Below are 14458 nucleotides of genomic sequence, written 5' to 3' on the forward strand. Positions count from 1 at the left end.
TAATGGGGCTATGAATTATAATAAGCAGCCACATCACTGAGAACTTCAAAGAAAAGTGAAATAAAGAAAATATAAAAAATTATATCTCTACGCTGCGATGATAACAAGAAATTTAATTAGATCCTTTCTTTAAGAAATATCAATGTGTACAAGAAACCTGCGTTTGCTCAACGCCTTGAAATCTCAAATACTAAATTTACAGTGGAATACTTTAAGAAGTGCTATCAAAAGACACTGGTGTAGGATATATTAGGGTTACTAATTCATACTGGTAATAAAATAAAGGCCAACACTTAGAAAAGCCAAATTTTGATTTATTAATTAAAATATTTATTTTTTCAACTAATTTTGTTAAATTTATTATTTAGGAAGTGTTTTTTTCATTGAAGCGAATCTAATCAAATATATAAATGGGCAACTCCGACAACATTAATGGAAAATGTAATACGAGACAAATTGAAATATATCTAGATATTTATAATATATATTAAATATTTAGACAAGCTGAAAAAGTAAAATATTATCTTTTTAAGAGATTTATTTTCAATATATTGTGTGCAGGAATATGTAGATTTTAAATTAAAAAATTATTTTGATCAAAGTATTACAAAAAAAATAATGACACAACTTTTTAACATAATTTAATTTATATTTAAATATAGTATCGGTCATTTTTTAAAAGCAAAATTTTTTTAGAACTACAAAGCAATATTAAAATTACAAAAGATAATAATTAGGAATGCTTCTAGAATGATGTTTCAAATTTAAACGATATTTGAATAAGATCGATTGCACGACCTTAAAAAGTTCAACAAAAGTACAAAATTATATTTTTCCGAAAATACAGCCAAAAGTTCGAGTCTTCGGTGCCCTTGGGAGTTACATATTTTGCTTATACAATAATCCAGCTCAGTTTCCAGTGAAATTCACTTCATCTTAATATTAATTGTAATAACATAAACCAACTCATAAAAATAAATATATATATATGTTATATAAATGTAATATAATATAATATACGGTATAGTATTGTTTTTAATTGATTATACAATATAAGAATTTATTTTACTTTTAATATAGATGATTTAAATAATTTTATTGATATAAATAAAAACATATTTTAAATTCAGGATAAAAAAATCTCTTAAAATATGATCTATGTTGTGTTTTTTCAAACTAAAAATATATAATTTTTTATATTCAAATATTAAACAGTTCTTCCTTCCATTTATTATATTCCAGTTTCTTTAAATATCCCTAATCTATTATCAAAATAAATGCATTTCCGGTTTTATATTATCGTATATAAATCGGCAGACAAAATGAGGAACATACGAAAAACTCGTATTGGTGAACACGACGATGCCGATTATATCGATATTTGGGGAGAAACTGCTCAACTCCACATAATCGAGGACGGGGTTTTATCTCCTCCACTCCACCACCATAACCACATATTTCCAATAGGAGACTAGCGCGGTTTTTCCGAGTTCTCGCCTGCATAAGCCTAAAGCTTGATTTTTTTCTCCACTATTGGGGTAAGTTGTTTTATGACATTTTTTTTTATTACGCACTTTTATTCAACATTGTTTGTTTCATGTAGAGGCAGAATTTTATGTTCGAGTTAATTTGCAAAAATTTTAAAAATGATACACGTGACGTCAATTAGGAATGAATTTAAGAATTTTCTAAGACAATGATATTTAAACAATTTTTAGCTTTTACATTATAGCGATTTATTTTTTGATTAATTCAGTGAAAAAAAGGGGGGGGATTTAAATTTGTAGTCATTGTAAATTTGTAAACATTGTAATACATTATGCTTTGCTCTTGCTTTGTCTAATTTTGTTTTATTTTTAAAATTGATCTTTAATTATTTAAAAATAACAACGTGCACTAAAACAATGTATTTAATATCGGTGCAAAATGCGTGAATTTAAATCCAATGATTGTAACAATGAAAACTATTATTGAAAAATGTAAAATAAAAATACTATTGTAAAATGTACTAAAATAAATAATTTTAAAATTTAAAGGCGACTCGAACATTTAGTCCAAAATATAGTACGGCAATGCCCTGCAATGGAAGGCAACAGATTGGAAAGAAATTTGTGATTTCTTCATTATGTGTATATTAATAAATTGTTATCGCTTGTCGGTGCCTTAATTGTGCGATTGATAAGGCACGCTTTTAATACCTGCGAGGTCAGGGCTGAAACCTACTATTGCATTTTTTTTTTACAAAATTGAAATTAAATTAAATTGAATTGCAGTTTACAAATAATTTAAATTAATATATTTTTATTTTTTATTCAAAAATAAATATTCCCTCACACTATATTTAAATCATAATTTTATTCTTAAAAGATAAAACATTTGTAAATATAACTTTAATGGTGATAAGAAATTTAAATTACTGATACCATCTCAATGTCACTAAAAATTTGAAATCTTTGAATTGAAACTGTAGGAAATTGTTTGTTCTTACTCTGCGTGATATATTTGTTTCGAAAATTAAAGAAAGTGGCTGATAATTAATTAAATGCATAAACGGACTGTGCCGTTTTTAATAAACAAAAAATAAAAATAAAATTGAGTGGTCTTCCCTAAACTTTCTCGCATACTCTTTAATAAAGGTGTTACACCAGAGAACGTCTTCCATGGCACTGCGTATAATAGTTACGAAATATAAACTTCTGGCGCGAATTTAGCATTTTTCTGAATTTATTGCGTCATCCTTGGCGACTTAATTGGCGATTAATCCCTGGCATGCGCTACTAGATCCAAAAATCGAATTTGTGTTTTGGACTCATTTTTTTCAATCGATTGACTCAAAAATTTGACACAAAACTGGACTTGTAGTCACAAAATCCCATACCAAATTTAATATATTTAGCTCCCTGTGCTTTTAAATTATCACATGTGCATATTTCTGAAATTACAAACCGAGGGACAGTCAACCCATAGTTGGATTTGGCCCAAAATTTGATAGGTGTCTAGATTATAGACGTTAATGTTAATTCTGTGTATCTAATTTTATCAATCTATTTCTACGTTTTGTAGTTACTGTGTTATATTATATTCGAACAGCCGCACTTCCACTGTGCAGAGTTTACTCATAATCCGCAAATTGGGCGTTAAGACCTTATACCGAATTTCCATCGTCTAGCTCAAATTGTTTTCGAATTTTCTTTATCACATACAGGCGGACATTTTCTAAAAATGTGTTTTTCGGACTGAGGGTGGTCTAGAACAGGGAGGATCAAAATTTCGAGTTCGAGTTTTTTAGTGATCATTATACTTCCTCTATACTACGATACGAGAAGGTAAAAACGGATGTTAACTTATTGAATGCATAATCAGATGGTTCAAAATTTTAATGATTGGAGAAAAATGGATTTCTATGTCTTTATCTTTTACGAAGAAATAAATAAAACAGTAGGAATGGTCTCTCCAAAACTTTCTCGCATACTCTCTAAAATTTTTTTTATTCTCTTCCCCATTGCCGCATAAAATTGTGGACCTTGGATAAGGCGGCAAATGCCTTGTATGGTGAACAATAATTATGAAATATTGATCTTTGTTTCAAATTTAGCATTTTTATTGAATGTATCGTGTGTGATCCTTGGCGATTTTTTTAGAGATGAATCCTTGATCTTTTACAATAGGTACCGGAAAATCGAATTTGTGATTTAGAGGCATTGTTTCCAACTGATTGGAATAACAAAATCACATACCAAATTTCATATACTAAAATCATCGCATTTTTGAGTTACCGATTTACATGTTTGTGAGAGTACAAATCGACGAAAAGTCAATCCTCTTCATGAGGTTTCCATATTTATGTGGAAAAAATAATTGGTTCTTAGTAAAAAAAAAAAAAAAAAAAAAAACTAAATAAAAGAATTCTGATTTTAAAAAATCATTATATTTTTACCGAATAACTTTTTAAAATCAAACTTTGTTATTTATGAGAAGTATTATGTTGTATGTAAGTATGTTATTTATGCATTTATTTCCTTATTTTGGGGCCGAAAGGGAGAGGAAGAATTATTTCCATAAGTGATTGGGATAAAATTAATGAGCTATTAATAATTAAGTTATAAATAGTTATGATCTAAAATGCTTTTGAATTTTTTTCTACGTTCGTTATTTTGAAAAGTTTTATTAGTTTTTATATTTGGACAAATTTGATACTATTTTAGATTTTTAAATGTTATTTTCAAATTGTTAATTTTAGAAATTCTTATTAAAAATCTCATACATTAAAATCTACTTCATATTTTTTATTCAAAATTTGTATAACAAATTTTCGATATATTCTGCAATTTTTGAAAGACAGGAAAAAAACACAAAAACAATATGTTTATTTAGAAATATTTTACATTTGTTTTCTGCTTCACAATGAAAAAAAAAAAAGTATTTATCAATGAATCCCAGTATTTAAAGATCTTAGTTGGAAATATTTTTGTCAATTAATAGTTGGTATTTAGCCCGAATATTATCCGAATATTTTGAACAAATCATTTCATAATTTTCTGAATTCGAAGCTTTTGACTTATATCTTTTTTTAGGCCTTCCCCTCTAAGAAAACACATTTTCTTTTAACTGGTATTATTTTGCCTATATTATTTATTATTTTGTCTCGCATGTTTGTTTTTTTTCAATCTATTTTATGCAAAAATTCAAAATATAAGTTTTTATAGCATTTGCTCAAAAAATTCAACCTACACACATACCTGAATTACGGATTTATCAATATTTTTATGCTATGTTTGAAAAAAGTAGAAAATTCAAAAAATTTCAAAAAATTAAAGGATTGACTGTTCAATTGCATCTTTTAAATTCTTAAATAATTCAAACACATAAGGCTTTCCAGTACTTAATTTGATTTTATTGGAACACTTTTCTTACATTGATCATCAGTTAAGTACTAAATGCCACTGGTGCCCTGGCAAGACTGATTGTATATCAGTCTTGCCAGGGTACAAATCAATTTTTAAGACAAGCTGTTATCACTCATCATGTTGTCACTCAGTTTGAATGCTCATGTCACTCAAATTTAAAATAATAAACAGAATTTAATCAATGGGGCAAGAATCATGACATACCTCCATCGAACGCACGGTCACTACTCGGGTGATTGTTGTAGAAAAACATTTCTCAGATCATTTTAGCAAATATGTGCGCCCTGGATTAAGGCAATTTTGTGTCTTCTCAGTACACTGGCGAGAGACTTTAGAACTTATGTTCTCTGATTAGAATTTTGAGCCTTTTCAAAATATTAATTAATGATTCAGCTTTCACCATTTATGATCCATTTCGGTGGTTGCTGTCTTAGTAAGTATTTTTTCTTTGATTATTCAAAAGTATCTTTGTTTTTTTTTTATCGTTTTAATACAAAAATCCATTTTGTCGAATATTTCAATTAATGTAATCAAACTTCGATAAACACTTCATATTTTATTTCATATCTTTTTCAAAATCGTTTATTGATTGATACGAAAATATGCATTTTAGTTTATAGTATTAAAATATACATAGTATTTTTTCGAAATATGTTTCGCAGTATCTGCTTGCAGATAAATCAAATTTTGCAGATAATTTGTTCCATATCTTTGCATTTCATTGTTAAAAAGTCAAATTTTGGAAAAATAACGAATTAAAAAAAATTTAATGCAGGCGACTCTAATTCGACGTTTGTTACTCCAACAGTTCCACTAAATCGACGCACCCGTTGTAACATGTAGCTTTGTGATGAGTCATTCTTTCCTCTTAAAATAAGGTTTACATTCAGTCAGCTACAATCCATCTAGCAAGACCATGCATGCCCAGAAACTGCACAATAGAAAGTACTTGTCCCGTCGAGACAAGAACTTTCTATTGTCTACTCTTTCAGAGCATGCGCAATCTTTCTTCTGGAATGCGTGTACTGGAATAACTGGTTGAGTGTAAGTAAACCCACCTTAAAGCAGGGTTCACACGGGGCCAACTATTGCGCGCAATGGAAGGCCACGCCTGCCTCAGGAGAATCACGTGACCCCAACGGGACAATGGCAAATGGTTGTCTCATCGGGGCAACTATTTGCCAATGTCCAATTACGGTCACATGATCTTACTGAAGTAGGCGTGACTTACTATTGCGCGCAGTAGTTGGCCCCGTGTGAACCCTGCTTAAAACTCCCTTTCCTCAAGTATATGATTCGTCTCTTTAACCTTTTTTATTCAACGCCTTCAACATATTTTTTTCTTTAAGGTGTGTGACTACGCTAAGTATATTTTTTTCGAAAAACACCCGAAAATTGCTATATTTTTGAATATTTGCATAAATAAAATGGAAGGAAACTATTAAAATAAAACATACTAGTTAACTGGCAATTAAAAAAAAAAAGAGGGGGTTCTTTGGATAAAAAAAGGAATGAAGTAAAAATCTTCAGGTTAAGAGATTTATCAAATAATTTGCTTAAAATTTTGCAGATAGCTTAAGGAATATATTATTTAGTTCCTGAACTAAAAATAATAATAAAATGTATTTCTATTCATTCTTTAAATATTGTGGTTCAGCTGATAGATAACACAAAATGTTCAGGGTTTTTTTTTTTTTTTTTTTCCCATATTATGAAGCACCGAAACAACTATAAAAATATTTCTAAATGAATAAATTACTTATTCTCTAGTTGGGGAATTTCAAAACATATTGAGAAATTATGATATCAAATTTGAACGAAAAAATATGTAATGCATTTTGATTTATGAAGTTTTCGCAAGAAAATTCTATCAAAAATTAGAATTTGAGAAAATAGCATCTAAAGATATAAAATTGAATTAAAACGTATATAAATGAAAAGATAAAGTTCTGTGTAACTTTCTAAAAATGGACTTCGAAACAAAATCCTAATGGTTTTATTAAGAAGCCTGCACAAACTTAAGGGATTTTTTAAATAAAAATTTCACAATTTCTTGGAAAAAAAAAATCCGTGTTGTATGGCATTCCATGACTTTTCCATGTGGTCATCTATTTTAATATATTATTGGTTTGTTCCACATATGTAGAAAATTATATTACTGTATAGTTCGAATATGTCTGTATGATTCATCACAGTCCGGGGATTATAATCTGACAAGTGTCGGCTCAGAGAAAATCTACTGTATTAATTTTTGAACAGTATAATATCGTTTGAATTTTATTTCCAGGATCATTCTTTTGGAATTTATATTCTACTTCCTCACATTCCAAATTTTGATGCAGTTGTTTTTAAAAGGGATCAGGTTTTTGACTGACGATATGAAAATCCGGAGCTTTCATGATGATAGGAGTTACCAGCAGTCTGGAGGGAAATCATTCCGTGAGTTCAGGAGGAAAGAAGTCACAGTAAGCGGATTTAAAAAACCGTGGAATAAGGTAAACATTTTAATTTTTATTACATATTTGCGTGACTGTATAATTAATTTGGTGTATTTTGTATAATAAATGTAAGTTTTGCTATTAATTTATATAATTAACGTTAATATCGTATTTTTATTATATTTTAATATATTTTTATAAACTGAGCTTATTTGCCATTTTTTTTTAATGCTGTTGTCTAGGAGTGTGCAGACTTTGGGTATGAGCTACTTCTAATTTTTTCAAGGTGTTTCCTTCTATCTAGTGGCATAGGTGTGCTGAATTAAAAAAAAAAGTCTGCAACCTTTATTACAATTTAATAATAAATACGGAATGTGTACTTATCTACATAACTACAAACATTATAATAATAGCAAGATACAAACATTAGAATTATAGCAAGATACAAACGTAATAATAATAGCCATAAATGTAATATCAAGAGATACATTTAATGTCAAACAATTCAAAATACATTAAAAAATAAATCATTTTCATCTAAAGTGAGTTCTTGTAATAATTAGTAGAAGGCTTAGACTACATACTGTACGCCAATCTTGGATATCTCGGTATATAATTAATAACTGCTAATCTTGCACTGGATTCTAACAGGTCATCTGTGAGACGGAAATGATATGTTGTCTGAATTATATTCATCGTTGGAAATGCAGATTCAAACAGGTAGATAGAGCCAAAGAATAAAGTTAAATAAGATGCATTTTTTTTTTTAAGTTATGATATTTTACTCCATTTGTTAGATTCCAAAAGTTATTCTTGGGTTCTGAACAACGTGCTTTTAAAATAATGTCATTTTGAAGGAGAAAAACTTTTTCCTCAAGTGTTAAAGAGAATATATAATTTATATTTTCAGTTATTTTTTCCACATCAACATTGCCAAAAGGGTAACATGAATGTAACAATTCGTTTCTTTTAGCATCCTAAGTCTTGGTAAAGGAGGTCACCACAAAATGACTTGGTGGCCTACCAGTCGATCACAATCGACTTAATGCCCACCTCTGCTGTAGTCCCTACGTCTGATATCTGCTGAATTGCTGAAACTGTACTACAATTCTCTTAGTCGCAAAATAGCTATGAACTATTCACATTTGTTGTAAATCTTTTTAACAGAAGTGGCGGCAGAAATTTGCCGCTAAGCAATGCAAGACGTCTCCGATGGGAGGAGGCAAATACAACTTCTCTAATTCTGGCTTCAAAATAACAGTAATTAACTTCACATTTGATTATATTATATCATTTCATTATTGATATTAAATGTTGAGAAGCAAGTATAACAGACTACATTTTAATATATATTTGCGATTAATTGGTGATGTGGGCGAACTCCTACACATTTTAAAAAAGAAAAGCGAAAATAGCCCATCATTTCCCTAAAATTGTTGCACTATAGTTAAATGTTTTTAGAAATATCGGATTACAAGAAGAATGGGTTTCATTTTTACCGCCAATTTGCAACGCTTTTTTTTCCTTCTTGGCAATGATTTAAAAATATATATATCAGCAAAAACCAATTTAAAAATTTTTTTATTAGATACAGAAATAGATATAATGGCGAACAAAACATTGGATTACCCGATATGTCATTTACCCTGAATGTAATAATATCTGAAACAAGGTATATTATTTGTTGCTATTTATATTCAAAGGGCTGATATCCACTTTGTGCCATCCTCTTCCTCAACATCAAAAGACAGTGTCCAAGTGGAGCATATCTGGAAATGCCAAGTGCCCCTGGAGCCTTTTTAAAAAGTATTTCAGAAAATAATTACGGTGATTATTTAATCGATTCACTTAAATTTCTATAGTTTTTGATGTTAAAAAGAGTCTGCACGTTTTTGTTATTAATTCAGCATGTTTATTAGCATCAAACATTAAATTAATAAGGAAATTTTGTAATCAAACATTTTATACATATCAGAAAAGGTTTTGCCTAAAAGTCTTTTAAACATAAAAATCTGTTGTAGTTTCTTGTTGTTATGGTATCTAGCAATTGCTAAAAAAAAAAGTTGCTGAAAATGTGTATTGATATTGCATGTTATAAGTGACTTCAGATAAGTGGTGAAGTCTAAATTGTTAACATTGACTTATACTGAGGAATATTTTGCAATTTTATTTATTTTATTATCGTTATTATTATTTACTCCATTCGCAGCATTATTACAAGTTACGAAGTATATTTATGATAATTTCATTTTTTTTTTACTTCTTAATATTTACATTCGAATAATTTCAGAATTTTTCTTTCAGTTTTTTAAAAAAAGTCATTTTGTATTGATATGACATTCAGGAACTTTACGCTTTATGAATCAATTTATTCTTCACATATTTTCTCTTATCATTTTTACTTATATTAAACGAATTTACAGATAATATTTCAAAATATTTTTCTGGATATATATTAGATAACAGTTTATAACTTACTTATAAAGAAATCGAGAGTAGTCTAGTAAAAAACGTTTATCGTATTTTTACGTTTAACACTGAAAAAATTATAAAAGAATAATTTTTTAGTTCAAGATTAAGAAAAATTTAAGGAGCTCTTGGGTCAATGGCGCTTCTGATCTGTAGTTTGTTGGCCCATTGGACAAAGTGGCCTTCTCTTTCCATACATGAGAAGAAAGAGCGATGGCTTTCATTTTCCATTGAAAGATGCCTTTACAATGATTACCCGTAAGTATGAATAAAAAATGCTCTAAAGTGATGGATAATAAATACTGCATGTACTCATGGTAAATTCCATCTTTCCAGGATTATCTTTCATGGTAATCTTTCTAAATCCCCGTTCCGACGACCTGTGCGCGTCTTGAGACAGGCACATTTTCTCCTCTTATCCCTCTCTTGTGGTTTTGAAGGGCTCTTTGATGTCTGTTCATTTTACCGACAATTTGTGGGAAGCTCCCGATCGACGTCCACATGCGGAGGTGGTCCTACAATGGGTCAGATGGCAGATTTATGACCATATCCATAAAGGCAACATGCTGTCGGAACGGGGCTTTAGATTTGCTCCCTCTAATGATGTTTTTGTATCAGTTACTGCAATTGCAGAAAACCAAAAATGCAAGAGTATTGCATACTAACATGCTTCTGAAATGGTATAAGTTATATGTCTATCAAAGTTTGATAAGCATGGTACTTGGACGAATAAAAATATTTTTAAAAAAATATTATGTTTTAAGGGTAAGCAACGCCTGAATTATTTTTCAATAATTTTCCTCACTCAAAAATTTGATAAACGTTCCACTTGGATGAGTCAAAATATATTTAAATAAATGTGCATTAAGATGAAGCAATGCATAAAAGGTTTTGTAGAACATTTTCGAACGCAATAATCCTGGTAAATGAATGGGCGACAACAGCGGCTTGTTATTAATAAATGCATATTTGATTAAAAGGAAAATAATGTTCTAGAAATATTGATTGGCAAGACCAGTTTTACAAATACATACGTGAAACTTTTTGAAGGTTGCTTTGAATTTTATCGCCAGTGTTTCTTAACAATAATGCTACTAAAAAGAGAAATTAAAAGGTAATAAGGCCGCTGTTTTCCATTATATTAATATTTATAATTGTTTGTTTAACTTTAAATTTGGGATTATTTGAAACTCCACTCCATCGGCTTTTCCCCATACTATTTATTTTTATGAACATTGCATTCAGTCTTCATTATGTTCTTCACCCACATTTTATATTAAAAGACAAGAAGCTTTTATATTCTCACCTGTCCAGAAAATGAAGTTCCAAGCCAAGAATACCAAACACTCATTCTTCTGATGCATTTTGTTTCTATGTGGAAATTTTTTGTGATACTTCAAATTTATAATAATAAAAATTTGAATTTTATGTTAATTTCAAAAATATTTCATTTTAGGTGAAGTTCAAGATTCCTACTTTTTTACCATCTTTGACGCACCTGGCTACTGTTCAATTAGCTCTGGTTCTCTACAAGCGCAATGACATTCAAGACTTATTAGACGAGATAGATAATCGTCATCCATCCATGCGCCATTTCGACCAACTACTTCCCCACGTCATCCATGTCCCCTGCACCAAGGACGAGGCATGGAAACAGGTAAAGGTGAAAGCAATGGAAATATTCGCTAATTTACTCCCACTTAAACTTAAGGTCCAAGTATCTGAAATGATTCGCCCCCTGCATTGGGAATTAAAAAAATGGTTGATAGACCATAGTTTTGTTGAACCCAAACTAAATGTCGGAGAGGTTGAAGTAATTCGATTTCTGAATTCCGAATGTAAAGATCGAATAATAGATGACAAGCCTCTTCATTCTTTAAGACGTTTTAAACTTTTACATTATGTTTGTTGGAAACCAGATGGAACAATTAATAGAATTCGAACAGCTGAAAATTTCATTCGATACGAAAGGGACTTCTTAATGGCTTGCACATATTTCATGGAGAGCCAAATTTTGGAGACTTGGCCGGACACAAGAAAAATTTGGCCTCTTAACATTATAGTGCGCTTTTGGATGGAGTGGCTGAAGGGATTGAATCAAAAACCTGTGATACCTTGGTGGGAGAAATTAGAAGGATTCTTTAGTAATCCTGACCTCCGCGAGAATTCGATGATACGGCTCAGTTCCTTTTTCCATCTTTTGTCCTGGAACAGCAGGAAAAATTGCTTACCTCTCTTTAAGTGGAATGATGTACATGATGATGATTTACGTTTGTGTATGAAACAAATGGACAAATCAGAGCTCAAAAAATTATTTCGCAGTAAACCTTCATGCGTATTACGTGCCTATTTAAGATGGCCGTTCCACAATGTTTTTATAGAAATGGCAAATGAAATGTGGCCGTATATAACGCTTGATTGTTTCGAAGATACCTTAAAGTACATTATTTCCTATCCACCTGGTTTAGAAGATTGTAATTGTTTGAAAATTTTCAGGGAATTTTGGGATAATTGTCCTAATTCTTATAAAGAATGGATAGAAGACAAAGATATTTTAGAATGGGTACATCTTTCTGAAAATTGGCATTACTGATGCAGGATGTCTAAATAATTGTGAGTGTCTGGGATAGGATAATTTAGCATCTCAGCATAACCGCAAACGACCTATCATTCTTTCTTCCTTTTTTCTTTTCTTTTCTTTTATTGCATGAATTGAAATCTTATGTATGGGATAGTAAGTTGGTTGAATTTGATTGGTAAAATGGATTTTTTTTTTTAATTGAACAGTTTGTGGTTAAACTGTATTTACTATTGTATTTTTACTCCAGATTTTAAAATGGGCTTAATAATTCAATGAATAAATGTAAAAAAAAGTTTAAATTAATGTACAGATTAGTTTGTAATAAATGTAAATGTTATGAAAAATGTAAAATATGTAGATATATGTACATATGTAGATATATGAAAAAACGTAGATATATGTACATATTACCTTAGAATAAATGAATTAATGTATATTTGTAATAGTAAATGTTTGATTATCTTCGTCTTAGAATAAATTTAAATTATGTGAATAAATGTATTAGAATATGAATAAATATATTAGAATAAATGCATGTTATTAGAAATTCTTTACTTATAAATGTAGTGTTTATTTGCATGCGTGTCTGCGGCTTAGAATAATTGAAAATAATGTGGATAAAGGTTAAAAAAAATGTATTAGAATAAATGTGAATAAATGTATTGGAATAAATGTGAATAAATGTATTGGAATAAATGTGAATAAATGTATTGGAATAAATGTGAATAAATGTATTGGAATAAATGTGAATAAATGTATTAGAATAAATGTGAATAAATGTATGGTATTAGAAATTCTTTACTTATGAAAGTGTTTATTTGAGTGTCTGCATTGTCCAGACATATCTATGACGTTTACAGCCATGAAATTTGGTATACAGGTAATCATAATGATGAATCAATGCGCCTTAAAGTCTAAATTTTAAAATTTAAATTAGATTTTTTTTATGCTCTATATTTTTAGATGATTTTTTATACATATTTGTCCACAATAGGATTTCTATTGATTATGTGCGTGTGTGGGGGGAGTCGTTACATCGTTGAAAATAGCAAAGAATTGGCGTTTTAAAGAAATTTGTTTAATATTTCTGACATAATTTTCTGAATTGTCAGAAATTTTTAAATATTAGTCACTTTTCTGAAAAATTTTAAAAACTGAATTTAAAATACCTGCATCCGACATTCTAATGCAATTATCTTTTTCAAATATCTTGAAGTCTTTATTCAAACATTTATCTCTAATCTAAGACATTTTCACTGACTGATTTTTAATTATTTTCTAGATAAGTTCAAATGCCTCCTCCCCCTTTTCCTCCTCTGACTAATCAGTGAAAAAAGAAAAGTGCACCTTCAAGAAAATTTATTTCACTGATTTAGCATGCTGTCAGAATAGGGGAAAAAAAAAAAAAAAAAAAAAAAAAAACGAAAATGTATATATAGAAAACTCTTATAGGCAGGAGAGGATTAGATATGTTTGGGGCCCCCTGTTATTAAAATTCTCTGGAAGAATAACATATCTAAACTTCTTAAATTTCAACTTCTCAGATATAATGTTTTAAATTAATTTCGCATATTTTAATTCATAATAACTTTTTATTAATAATAATTTTGTTTTATAATTACTGTATTGCTCTATTTTAATAACCTAGTTTATTAGTTTAATTAATCATCGTTGATAATTAATATACTTCGAAATCAGCGGATGAATTTATGAAATTTATATCTGATTCGCATCTAGAAATAATTTCTTATTAATTGTATAAAAAGAAAGATTTCTACTTAGAAAATTACTTTTAATATAATTGTCCAAAAAATAAATATTATATCCAGCGAGTGATTAAGATAAGAATGTTAATTTAATATTCAAATAATCGAATTTTGATAAAGTAGAAATGATAAAAATAAGAATTATAAAATTTGAATCTTATTCTTACCAGAATAATTTGTGTATATTTTCCATAAGTACATACAGGTGGCGAATATCCAACTGCTAAGTTGAAATAAAATAAGTAACACCATTAATCGCTCCTGTATTTCCTGTTTTTTGTTTCTCCTGTATTTTGC

At 29.2% G+C, this 14458-nt stretch overlaps 1 long non-coding RNA gene across 1 annotated transcript; it reads left to right on the forward strand.

Moving 5' to 3' along the window:
• The first annotated feature begins 1465 nt into the window (after nucleotides 1–1465).
• LOC129989471 (uncharacterized) lies at nucleotides 1466–11847 on the forward strand. The gene is made up of 5 exons (XR_008785775.1): nucleotides 1466–1538; nucleotides 7195–7402; nucleotides 9049–9172; nucleotides 9914–10072; nucleotides 11271–11847. It is a non-coding gene; the product is annotated as an uncharacterized LOC129989471 (long non-coding RNA).
• The last annotated feature ends 2611 nt before the right edge of the window (nucleotides 11848–14458 follow it).

Source organism: Argiope bruennichi, chromosome 10 (genome assembly GCF_947563725.1).
Source record: "Argiope bruennichi chromosome 10, qqArgBrue1.1, whole genome shotgun sequence".
NCBI lineage: Eukaryota > Metazoa > Arthropoda > Arachnida > Araneae > Araneidae > Argiope > Argiope bruennichi.